The sequence below is a fragment of the Pelmatolapia mariae genome, linkage group LG20 (genome assembly GCF_036321145.2).
Source record: "Pelmatolapia mariae isolate MD_Pm_ZW linkage group LG20, Pm_UMD_F_2, whole genome shotgun sequence".
In the NCBI taxonomy this organism is placed as follows: Eukaryota; Metazoa; Chordata; class Actinopteri; order Cichliformes; family Cichlidae; genus Pelmatolapia; species Pelmatolapia mariae.
In genome coordinates, this window is record NC_086244.1 from 42,583,908 (window position 1) to 42,598,018 (window position 14,111).

Sequence of the window (14,111 nt, forward strand, 5' to 3'; positions counted from 1 at the left end):
GACAATAGCAGCCATGGCAGTTTGTCTTCCTTCACCTGTTGGCTGTCTTACAACAGTCCCAACATGGGAATAATCACTGCCTAGAATAGAAATAAAAACACCTTAATCTGTTTTATTTTATCTTATTTTATTTTTCACTGTGGTTCATTCATTCATCTAATTTGTTTTTGATTAATGTGTGTAGACATGAGTGATTGTGTTTATGAATACTGCTGTGATGGTAACTGTATTTATTTTATTAAGAAATAATATTTTTTCCATGTGCTTGACTCAGGTGTTTTTTGGCAATAAGCTCTCTAAGCTTTGGAGCAAAACCCTTTGACATGATACTGAAGATAGAAGGGTGACAGAAGTGTTGCACAGCAGGCCTCGAGGGCCGGTGTCCTGCCGGTTTTAGTTCTCACCTTGGGTCTACACACCTGAATCACATGATTAGTTCATTACCAGGCCTCTGGAGAACGTTAGGACATGTTGAGGAGGTCATTTAGCCATTTCAATCAGCTGTGTTGGATCAAGGACACATCTAAAACCTGCAGGACATAATTCACACCAACACCAACACTCAAACCACTTTCTGAAACAGCGAGGCTTCAGACTGCAGACACCATTAGATGTCAACAACATGATCAGATGTCACAGGGTCACAGTTTCAACCACTGTCCAAACTGTGAAACCTAAAATTAGTTTTGTTTTTTTGGCTTTTTTCTCTGCTCATTTTTGTCATGCTAGAGCAGGGGTGGGCAATCTCAGTCCACGAGGGCCGGTGTCCCTGCAGGTTTTAGATGTGTCCTCGAACCAACACAGCTGATTTAAATGGCTAAATTAGCTCCTCAACATGTCCTAACGTTCTCCAGAGGCCTGGTAACGAACTAATCATGTGATTCAGGTGTGTTGACCCAAGGTGAGATCTAAAACCTGCAGGGACACCGGCCCTCGTGGACTGAGATTGCCCACCCCTGGGCTAGAGTATAAAATCCACAGTATTTATAAATCCATTGTTCGCCTTTGGACTTGACTTCTCTTCTATTGGTTATCCCTACACAGAAGAGAGAGGGGCGCTGGTGGCCATCGCACACTCGTTCTCCTAACCTTCTTCCTCACAAGGATCAGCACACAGTAAGCATTATAGCATAGAATAGAATGGAATAGAATAGGTCTTTATTGTCACTGTTACAAGAACAATGAAAGGCAGTTTGGCATTGTTCCATGTGTGTGAAATACACAATAGCGTAAGTATTTACACAGTAACACAGACAAATTTACATTTACACAAGAAAGATATGTACAAGTTATACATACACCTGCATACATACGGATACATTGATACATTGAGTGTGTGTGTTTGTGTGTGTGTTTATGGCGGGTGGGAGATGCTGCTGTTGCAAATCGAGTGGGGTGGGGGTGCTGTTGCTACTATAATAATTACAGTTTAAAAACGTAGGAATGTTGGTTGCAATATAGTAAAAATAAAAATCCGGTCTATAAATAAGGTGTAATGTCCATGAGTTTTGGCAGTGCAGTTATCCTCCAATCAGGGTGGAGGTAGGGCATGTTTGACAGCCTGTGGGTAAAAACTTCTATTCAGTCTGTTTCTCTTTGAGGTGATGAGAAAAAAAAACTTACCGGGGGGAGTGAGTGTCCAGGGTGTGAGGGGTCTTTGATGATGATGCTGGCTTTCTGCTGAAGTCTGCCAGTATAGATGTCTCTGAGGGGGGTTAGTGAGGTGCCAGTTGCCCGCTCTGCTGCCCTCACCACCCGCTGCAGTTTCCTCTTGTCCTCCGCGGTGCAGCAGTTGAACCAGAGTGTGCAGCAGTAAGTCAGAAGGCTCTCGATGGTGGAGCGGTAGAAGTTTACTAGCAGTCTCTGGGGTAATTGGACCTGACGCAGCTTCCTGAGAAAGTACAGCCTTTGTTGTGCTTTCCCTACCTGGTGGGAAATGTTTGTGGACGAGGTTAGGTTGCCGAGATGTGGACTCTGAGGAACTTAAAGCTTTCTAACCTTTCTACCTCCTCCCCATCAATGTAGAGGGTAGAATATCTCAGAGTAGGTTAATTAGGTAAATATAATTTCAGGTTTTGATTATTTTTTATTTGATTCTGGTTTTGCTCTGCTCCTGCTAAACTCCTTTAATAAAATACTCTGCAATTAAAGTGTAAATTGTTGACATTTCCTTTGTGAAGCAGTAAAGATAAAAACTTGAGTATTAATCTACATTAATATGAACAGCTCTCACTCCAGCAGTTTAAAAGTAACAGACCCTTGGGGCTTGGTCCAAGCCATTAAATTCAAGCTGGTCAGTTACCAGGTTCACAGATCTAGAGGGGAGCTGTCCTTAACGGGTGTGGCTGGTAGGACCAGGCCTGCAAAGCTACTCGAGGCCCCAGTTTTTAATCAAAAGAGGGAGGGTAGACACCCAAAGGGCTTCAATCACCTCCCTCACTGTTTGTGAATGTTAGACAGAAAGCGTTTAAGCAAAAAAGTGCTTGTACTTAATACAAAAGTGCTTCTATTAAATGGTGTGAGTGGGTGAATGAGGCATGCTGTATAAAGCACTTTGCATGAACTGGGATATTACTTGAGTGCAATCACAGCATTGTCCTCTGTTCAGAAATGCTCTTTCCTGTTTTACATAAATGACGTTCTCTCTTCTTGTTCGTCTGTTTTGTGCCATTTGTTTAGGCTCAGGTTGTTTGCTTTCCCGAATGATAGATCATGCGTTTCTCCTGGCACGTAAAAGCATATGTTACTCTGTGCTGGGGGTTGGGCACATTTTAACGCTGGTTTAAGGTACACATCAACTTTTAATTGTCCCCTATTACTAATGAAAATCTCACTATCAAAGAAGTCTAGCGTGTCCCCGTTGGTAAACTTGATTTGTTTTTTAACCAGGTTAATGTGATCAGTGAACTGTGGCATGTCTTGAGATTTAATTTTGACCCAAAGTCTTTGCCATTGTTAAAAATCTGAATTCCTGTGGATTTTTACTATTGTTCTACTTCACTTATGCCATCTGCATTTTCTTTTCAATATATCCACATACCTGAACTGATGACTTGGTTGTGTTCCAGGCTAGGATAACAGAGCGCTCTTTTTCACTTCCTCTATATACAAATTGGTGTCAATAGGTAAAACTGGGGAACCCATGGCGCATCCACGTTTCTGCCCTTTAGTACTGGCCCTTGTATGTCAAATATATGAAATGAAGACAGTTCCAAGAGCAGACTCACTTGAATCGGTGCTGATCCTGCGGTGATCCTGTTGCTGACGTTGGGACTAGCCTGTAATTTCTTACAAACCTTTGGGGCTTTCAAACCCCAAAACATGCCAAAAACTGGTCCACGCTAAGGATAAAGTCTTCGGTACAAATAGTGTATGCTACTAAGTGTCAGGGGGATTTATCATCTTTCTGGGATGTTACCTGAGTCTTTGCTATTGCTGGTATCAGAGGCTGTAAATCCAAAACTATTCTACATATCTGTGTGCAGTAAAGGATAAAACAGAAATATGTGACACAAATTATGAGGCAATTATACAATATACAATAATGGGGGTTTATAAGCCTTAAAGATGAAAATAAATTCTAACATAAGCAAATATGTATCCACTAGTTAAATTTGAAGTCTAGTATTTCTTTTTATTTCCTCCACTAACTCTGAGAAAATTTACTTTTTAAGGAACACGCTTGAGTATTTAATAAGTGAATTAAACAACTGAAGTTTTGCCATATTGGTAAATAATCAGCTAAATTCCACCAACATCAAACTCTGATACAAAGTCAATTACAGTTCAATGAGTACAGCCCCAGAACACCTGCAGCAATAATCATTTCACTCACTGTCAAAGCCTCGTCTCACAGTCGCATGTTAAGTTGCAGGCAGCTGCTGCAGTACTCTCCTGAGCGACAGGTGTCGCCACTCACACAGTATCTCCACATAAGCATCTCAGCTTCTTGCAAAATACAGTGCTGCTCGTTGACTTTGTTAGTTGTTCCCCGTACACGACTCAGGGGGATGATGCCTTTCAGTCTGTGGCACCGTGTCTGTTATATTGAATTAATATTTACTTAAAACTTAAAACTACATGCTTATTTTACTGTCTTTATTTAGTTAATTACTCATTTTTGTAGCCTTTTGTGTACAGTGCTTTATGACCACTTGTCTGTGAAAAGTGCTTAATAAATAAACTTTACTAAACCTTTTCTACACAAGCAGAAAAGACAAAACCAGAAAGCAAGACTTTGTTTTGTTGCAAAATGTTTTCCACAAACTCAAGTTTTCCAGCTGTTCCAACATCTAAGCTTCTGCACTGGAGTCTGTGCTGTATAATTAAAATGGTAACAAAAACCAACAGGATTGTACACTCGTGTTTTCATGCCAGCTGTGGTGGCCACAGCACAACGCACCATGTTACAAAAATTGAGAGGTGCATGATGACCGACGTGCCTCAAAGGCTGTGTTGCACAACGCATGATATGATGTCTAAATCAGCACAAAGCATCCAGTAGACAGACATAATGCCTCCATAAGGCCTGCCTGACACCCATCAATAAAAGCTGCCATCACTTCCAATATTAAGCCTTAATATCATTTGAATATATAACATAAAAAAGAGGGAGAACTATTTACCTACCTAGATAATTTTCTAAACATATTTTTTATTGTTATGTATTTGACATTTTGACTGGGTAAAGATTTTGGCCCCAGCCTCAAGGGGCCACTGAAGGAACCAGTTCTCCATATTGGATACATGTTTCCTCCCCAGCATTGCTCTTTGGGTTTGACAAGTATGCAACAAGCTGAAACTTAATATGAACGTTCATAGCTGAAGACTCAACTGATATTGAACCTAAAGTCGTTTCCTATCACACACACTTTTCACATTTCACTGTTCCTGCGTGTCCACGATGACTCCTGGGGCTAAAATTTGTGAAATTTCCAAAACAAGTTCAGCAACCTACAAATGTACATTTTTAAATCCAATTTTTTAACAAAAAAGCATATAAAGTATAAAATACAGTACTACACAGTACCAGCTGTGGCATCAGAGCAAGAAGGTTCTCAGTGTTTTGTGTTCAGTGCTTTATTTGTTCCTGAGTAAATCAGTTTGTCTGAGATTAAAGTTACAGTTTTCACACAGCTGCATGAATGTCAGATTGAAAACTGATTAAACAGAAGTGTGAGATGGTCGAGAATTTACTCTAAAAAAAGAAACTTTTTGAATGCAGGATATTTTATTGACACAGTTTAGTAGGAGCAAATCAAAAGCATAATCAAATATTCAAGCAATCAAATAATTTGAATTATACTAATCTAACCAACCTACTCAGAGCTAATGCTGACTTTGTTTTGATCTTTAAGAGGAGAGCGGTTGGAGAAGAGAAATGGGCACGCCATGGCCACGATGCGCCTATCTCTGTGTGGATATAATCCAACAGGAGAGGAGCCAAGTTCTTGTTTCCAATCAGAAACAATGGAAATCCCAATCCTATTGAATTTATAATCCAACCTGGCAAAACTGAGCAGAGAAAAAGTCAAAAATCATGAATCCAATTAGTGGGCATTGGTTGCTCCTGTAGTGTTACTACTACAGAATAATTCCTAATTCTCTCCTGTCTGGATTGACTTACAATCACCTCATATCCAGTCACACCTCATCATCGTTTCAACATTTATGATTTAAAACAAAGTGTAAATTTGAAATTTTAAAATCTTCACATTTTCTTCTTTTCTATGTTGTACTTTAACATGACTTGTCAATAATTCAGTCACATATGAACACTTAGTCATGTATGAATATATGTTACTGCATGTTTCATTCAGTTTATTCACTTCTCACATCCACCTCAGCATAATCCCTTTTAATTCAAATGCAGATAAATACCTTTTCTTACTTTTTTCTTCAAAACTCTGACAAACTGTGTTTGTCAATTACAATATAGTCAATACGATTTTTTAAATTAAGTCATGCATTTCAAAGTCAGACATTCTTAGCTCCTTAGTGTCACCACCAATCACACACAGCCTCCAAGGCCATCTCCACAGACGAGGCCTGTCTTAAAATCATTACTATAGTTTCTTATTTATTATACTGTTTAACCTTATACCCGATTATATTCCAGTATTAAGCAATTAAACGTGATTAACTATCAGCAAGATCACATTAGTAGAATTATGATTCTGTGTTCAACAATTACAAGACATATTAGCATTACTTTTATTCAAAATCAGATATAATGATGGGTTGGTGACACATTTGGGATCTTTTCCACATTCCTACAGTCACACACAGACACTAATCTGTGAAGCTGGATCATGTCCACACACACAAAATCCAGAGAATAATTTTCATTACTCAAACTGCACTCATTCAACATATGAATCAGAATTATATTCTTTATCTTTGATTAAGAATAAAGATGATTTACTATTAGCAAAAGCACATATTATGGCACTCTACATCATTTTAATCATTAAAGGCTGGATGTTTACCCTCTCTCAGGTGATGGGAGGTAAGCCGGGGGGACTTCAGTCTCTCTCTTTCCCAATCTGTGGGTTGACTGTGGGTTCTCTTCAGGTACTCTGGCTTTCTCCCAGTGATATGCAGTTAGTAAGGTTAGGTTAACTAAACTGGCCATAGGTGTGAATGGGAGTGTAAATGGTTGGCCATCTCTGTATGTTAGCCCTATGACAGAATGGCCACCTGTCCAGGGTATAGCCTGCCTCTCACCCAATGCCAGCTAGGATGGGCTCCAGCACCCTATGACCTGGAGCGCAGGATGTATGCATTTAAACATGCTTTTGTTGCCAAGCCAGAGCAGAAGTTGGCTGCAATCAAAGTAATGGAGATCGTACCACCAGGATGATACATATTGGCTGCTGAAGGGAATTCAGTCATTCAGCATTACTCTCTTTTTATGTGCAGTACTGTGCAAAAGTTTTTAGCCACCTCATTTTTCATACTTTGCATCTAAGAATCCAGACGTTCATTCTTTAAAAAACAACAACTAACAATTATCTTCAGTTCTCCAGTCTTTCCGAAGCTCTTCGAAGTTTTTCTTTGGACATTAGCCACTTTTATTTGTTAAGCCGCCGTGGCGGGGTATGATTTGTGGCTCAGTTGCAGGGGAGGGGTGGACCAGTGGGTTCAGGGTGTGGTGTCAGGGGAGGCTGGCCCACACAGCTGCTGTCCATCACATGGTCACGCTTCCCTATTTCAGTAGGACGCCAGGACCTGACAGGGGAGTGTGTTGCATTAATGAGGTGGCTGGAAAGCTGCACAAACATTTAAATAGTTATAAATAAAGGAATTCACCTGTCTGTAACACTGTGTGCTCGGGTGCTTTCTAACACAGCCACTAAACACTGACCAGTGAAGCTATAAAAAAAAGTACCTAAGTCAAGGGATGAGCTACCATTGAGTCTACTAACAACAGAACACTTAGTAAAAAAGAAAAAAAAAGTATATTTATATATATTTTTATATTTATACATATATTGATTATAATTCTCCTCATTTTGAATGAGTGCTAAGGTGATGATGGAGGGTGGACGCAGCAAAGGCTTTGGCTTTGTGCGCTTCTCTTCTTCAGAGGAGGACACTAAAGCTGTAACAGAGATGAATGGGCGTATTATGGCTACAAAGCCACTGTATGTGGCCCTTGCTCAGCGGAAAGAGGAGCATCAGGCTCATCTAACTAACCAGTACATGCAAAAGATGGCCACTGTCCAAGCTGTGCCCAATCCTGTCCTTAACCCATACCAGCCTGTTCCACCCTCATGGCAGCTATCCCACAGGCTCAGAACCGTGCTGCGTTCTCTGCCAAACAGCTGGCCCAGCTGGAAGTTCTGGAAGTGCGCCCTCAGCACTTCCAGAACATGCCGAATGCTATGCGTCAGTCAGCACCCAGGCCTCAGGCCTTAAACACCATCTATACAACCACCACCAACAACAACACCCAGGTCCCACACTGATGGCTGCTCAGCGTATACCCACACAGGCACTCAACCAGCGCCCTGCAAATGCTTCAGCCGCCGCAGCCCCAGTGCGTGCCAGTACAAATATGCTGCCGGTCTCTGGTCCTAGCAGCTGTCAGGAAGCCATTGTTTAGGAATGGAAACAAGGGAAAAGGCTGAGGTACGCTGAATTAAACAAGAACAGGACTGAAAATCAGTGGCAATAGTTCTCATGGAGTGATGAAAATTTCTAATTTTGACTTAAACTGTTATCATTTGTGACACCAAAGACCCCACATGTACACATTGTTGCAGTGTTAGTGATGTTTTTGCAGCTGTCTAGCCTCTAGACAGCCTGGCCTCTGCTGAAGGCTGATTAGCCAATTAGCCAATTCATCCAAGAAGGCAATTTTTTCCATAGACTCTGGAGACAAGGGAATCTGCCTGTAGCCATTAGTTAAATCCAGTGTCATGGAAAAATGAGCAGTACCCAACTGGTCCAGGAGCTCATCGACCCGGGGCGTGGGATAACTGAGACACTTTATTCATGGTAGTCAACACAGAACCGTGGAGACCCATCTTGGAGCTACACCATACTCTCTGTGACTTTTCTATTTTTCTCATTTTCAGTCTTTCAGCCATTTCTTTCTGAACTATTTTTGTCTCATGCTCAGGTAACCTGTAGGGCCGTGAACTCATCGTCATGCCAGGTCCCATGTTAAAATGGTGCTCTGTGAGTGACATACGACTGGGCAACATACAACATTGTGTGGATCCTCCTCTGTCCGACACTACCATCTCATAGTCAGTGTCACCCATTCATTGTGTCACTACGAAGGGTCCTTGCCACTTGGAAAGTACCTTTGAGCTCAAAGAAGGAAGCAGTATTGCCTGATCCTAGACCCTCTGTTGTCCATGTGTTGCAAATTCTCTTGTGATAACAATGTGTGTAGCTTTGCTTTCCGGTCCAGGACCTATTGAATTTTGCTCTTAGCTGGGCTTGGGCCTTCCTCCCAGTTTTTAATAATTAGGGTCAACACACCCTGTGTCTTCCTGCCAAACAGTAGGTCAAGGGGGAACCTACCCAAATGCAAACAACCGAGGGTCTAACCAGCAATCCCAGTTGTGCTCATCCTCGTAAATGAACTTCTGAATCATGGACTTTGAAGTCTTATTCAGCTGCTCGACCAGTCTGTCAATCTGAGGGTGATAGATGCTGATGCAAACATCTTTAATGCCAGTAATTCATACAGTTACAGTTCTTTTAGTGTTGGAGACATGAATGCCCTGGTCAGACAGTAATTACATGAAAGAGCCCCTGCGCCACACTCTTTGCAGGAATGGAGTGCAGGGGCACTGCTTCAGGAGATCCCATTACATAGTTCACTAGAACTGATGTAAAGCAATATCCCCAATTTAAATAAAAAAGACTAAATGTGTGTGACGTGGTGTGGTCTGTGGCTCAGCTGCAGGAGAAGGATGGGGCTGTGGGTTTAGGGGCAGTGCCAGGGGAGACTCCAGGGGAGTGTTTCTAAATGTTGGGGCTTCAGAAAATCAACACAGTGTCAAGCACCTTATCCACAGAGAGAGCTAAAAATAACTATACTAAAATAAACCTAACCAGAATACAAATGTAAATAAGCAAGAACTAAAAATGAGGAGTCACGATATAAAGGAGTATAAAAATCTAAAACAAACAAACAAACAGAACATCAAATAACAAGACTTCAGAAACAAAACCCCTCAAAACTGGACCAAAGCCCAGGACCATATCAAGTTTGGACTTTAGAGCTTGTTAGATTTGCACAGACTCTTTTTTGTGTTGTGTATTATATTTCCATGTCTGTTTGCACGTCGCTGCACCTATTCCCAATTTGAAAACATCAAGAGAAAAAGGGTGGCTCAAGACCTTTGTACAGTACTGTAAACTGACATTAATTCTATCTAAGACCTACCACATTAATGTAGCATCCATTGTTTTTAATAAGCTGTACAAACAATAATGGTCTGGAATGTATTAGACAAAGCTGTTCACAGAACACAAGGACATAAACCTACAAACACTGAGGCCCACACAACACAAGGAATATCTAAAAAGTTCTTCTTCATATGAACTCAAAATCAAAACCTAAGAAGTAGAAACCTTCACTGATCACATCAACTCAGTGGTTACAAACAAAGTTTAGGGAGGAGGATACCAAGGATAATGGGTTACCATTCCTGTACAGTGTTGTGCTCATTGAAGAGGATGAAAGCCTCAACATTGAAGTTTACCAGAAACCCACACACAAGACAAGCGCCTACTCTTTAACTCCCACCACCCAACAAAAGTCCAATGGCAGGACATTTCTCTTGTCCAGATCAGGCTGGCTGTTCCACCTGATCACCCCCCTCCAGATCTAGCTGTCATTGTCCACATGACTATTGAAGTCTGTCGATACGAAGTGTGGCATCATCCAGAACCCCACCCAGCAACTCCAAGAAAGTTGAGTACTCTGAACTGTTATTCAGCACAAGGAAACAAACCTTTTGTCTACTGGGAGAAAGCAAGAATACCCACTCTTGCCCACTGCCTCTAAGGGACACTTGAGACTGAGTCCAGTCCCTTGCCAGGAGCCTGGTTCTGGGGCCATTTTCAATATCAAGCCTAAATACTCTGAGCCAATAACTTTGGAAAGAAATTGGACTCAAAAGGGTTAAAAATGTGTATGGTATGTTAATAAAGATTTACAAAAATGTTCAATCCACACACAAATACAAAGCAATTTGACCACATGTAAATTATTTTGCAAATGCATGCACCCAAACATGAATAACTACGGATCATTTACACATAATTTATGAAGTTCAGCTTCACAAGATTTTCACTTTCAAAAAGCTTTCCGTGCATCTAGATGTCTAAACTACGTGTAACATCCTTCTCACTTACAACCTTAAATACGAGTGCACAAATAGCACAGGTCAAAGCCCACGTGGGGACGAATTTCATGCTGCCAGCTTCACACAGACTCACAAATGTAAGCTGCATTCAAGATCTTGCTGTCGTCTGGCCTTCTTCTAAACAGAACTCTACTGGAAAACATAGATTTACCAATTACAGACACTACACAGTACCCCGTGAAGGTTGATATATATAGTTAAAATAAGCTGATGCTGTGGATGATAACGGATGCATTTATAACCCTTTTGAGCCAAAGTTCTCTCCATAGATAACCACCTTTGTGTGTCTGCTTGGCCTGATTGACACTGTTGGCGTGTGTCTGATGACAGAATGTCGAACTTTCTTTGTAATACTTGGTATGAGTGAGACTTTCCAACTCAAAAGGAAGGAAATTAGTATGAGTTGAAATTTTTTATGTCAGGTGACAACTATGTCTTTTAGCTGTTAAGGCACTACCTGCAACAAACTAATTTCTCAGATTCTCTTAGGTTAATTTATGCTGGCAGAGTTATTGGCTACACATGCTGGTTGGAGACAGGAACCAGATCAGGTTTGAGTCCACTGCTATGCTGGCTGGGTTGAGGACTCTTATCTCCTCCCTGCAGTCCTCCAATCATGGAGCCAAGGGTACTGCAGCTGCTGCTGTAGGTCTCCATCTGAGCTGCCATTCTCTTGCCAGGTTTGTCTTTCGGTGGCTGTGGCGAAGTTTGGTTCATGAGAAGAGACACTGGAGTGGTAGCCTTCTCGGTCAGACTCTGCACTGTCACTGATGACTGGCATAAGTACATATGGAAGGTACATTCATATTAGAAAAGATACATCGCTTTTTACACAATTCCATATGATTGTTATTCATCATAGTCAGTTTTAGTTTAGTTGTTTTTATTAACATAACACCAGAAGAGGGTTCCAAGAATACCATATGACCAATCACATAACTGTCCCACTCTCATATTTTATGTTCCCATTAGTCCCAGTATATACTAAACATTAGCACCGTTTTCTGTAATCTGCCTGTAACGCTCTTTTTCCACATTAAAACCACCCGAATTGTGAATAACAAGGTTGGGAAATTTTCTTATCGATTTATAATGCATACAAAATGCAATGTGAACAACAAAAAATAACATTAAAAGTATGTTTGTGATTATGGTGCTGTGGGGATAAATTCATTCATTGCACCAGACTGCTACTGGCAGCAATACTGACTACGAGGTGAATCGTGTACTTGCTATTAGATGATAGAGCTACACTATCTGTGTCATATAAGTGTCAGTAAATAAAATTATGTTAAATGTTTTTGCTCTCATAAATGTATTCAGTTCAATGCGTTTTTTGAAGCTTTTTAGCTATTCAATACAATTCAATTAAAATGTATTGATGCAGTGCCAAATTACAACAACAGTCGCCTCAAGGCGCTTCATATTGTAAGGTCAAGACTCTACAATAACACAGAGAAAGCCAAGAATCATATGATCCCCTATGAGCAAGCGCTTTGGTGACAGTGGGAAGGAAAAACTCCCTTTTAACAGGAAGAAACATCCAGCAGAACCAGGCTCATCTGTGCCGTGATTGGTTGGGTGTGAGGGGAGGGAGCCGAGTTGGTGAATATGGAGAGCCAGAGATGAATAACAATTAAGAGTGGGGGAGATGAAGAGTGGAGCACAATGAGTGAAAAAGGGTGAGCAAAAAAGAAACAGTCAGTGTACCGAGCTCAAAGGATTCAGGGTCGCCTGATTCAGCCCTGGCTATATGCTTTATCAACAAGGAAAGTTTGAAGCCTAATCTGAAAAGTAGAAAGGATATCTGTCTAATTGGGAGCTGGTTCTAGAGAAAAGGGCCTGAAAGCTGAAAACTCTGCCTCTCTATCTACTTTTATTTACCCTGGAAACCACAAATAAGCCTACAGTCTGAGAGTGAAGTGTTCTATTGGTGTGATGCAACAGTATGAGGTCTTTAAGATAAGATTCTATTCTGATGTTAAACATGGGCTCAGGAGGCAGGCCCACGGGACGCCATCATCACACCAGGCAGTAACTGTGTAATTTCTACCTCTCCTATTTCAGCAGGTGCCAGGACCTGAAGAGGAGAGCTAAACAGTGAGCAGGAAGTAGCACCAGAGATGAGTTGGGAAGCCGGATACTGCCGACCTGCATGTGCCAAAGTGTTTGTGTGCAAAACAGTAATAAAAGAAACCGCACTTCACCCTGACCCTCTGGCTGTGTGTGAGGTCCTTAGTGCTCCAGTGGTGCCCAAACCGAATCTGCGTGATGACGGATATGTGACCTGCACAACCGGTGGAGGCACTAGCACAAATGGTGGTGGAGCTTGCTATTATGCACTGGGAGCAGCCAGTGGCCACCCGTAAAAAACACGTAGAACCAGTCCGAGAGCCAGACAAAGTTACCTCCCACAAAAGAGGAGGCCCAGTTAGTGAATATGGTGGTCCTGGAACAATTCATGGAGGGGCTCCCAGCGGGAATGGCAGAGTGGGTCTGCTGCCACCAGCCCTTGGATCTGGCAGTGACCCACTCTGGCCAACGATCACCTGGCAGCACGGCCAGGGTCTCTAAGGGAGCTCCTGCAGCTGGAGGTCGGGAGCCGGGCAGTCTCAGCCCCGAAGAGGAGGTTCCGGGGCATGTTCCAAGCATGGCTATAGTTACTGCAGCTGCTGAACCGGATCCGCATCCCCTTCTGTTTCCACCCCTTCTTCCACTGACGCGACTCTGATTTGATTTGATTCAATTCAGTTTTTTACTCAGAAATATTATAATTATGATTTTTTATGAGTACATATCCATTTTTTATATCTATGTATAAAAGCAAAGCTGACACTTGTGAGACTTCATCAGAGGTGGGTGTACCCTCTTCTTGATCTATAATAGCTGGGATAGGCTCCAGCCTAACTGTGAACCTCAATTGGAAAAGAAGAAGATGGATGGTTGGATGGATGGAGGACACTGACACACACTGGAAGATGTGTTGCATTGGAATAGGATAGAAAAAAGTGCTTATGCAAATTGGTGTGAATGGGTGAATGAGGCAAGTTGTGTAAAGCACGTTGAGTGCTCAGAGTAGAAAAGCACTGTATATTAATGGTATATTTACCATAAGTCAATGAGAAAATGATGCTAACATCTGGAACGAGATTGTAACATGCTTTTGAGAACCAGTTTTCATTAGCTTGGTGGTTACACTGGGTGTTAATTGCTGTAATA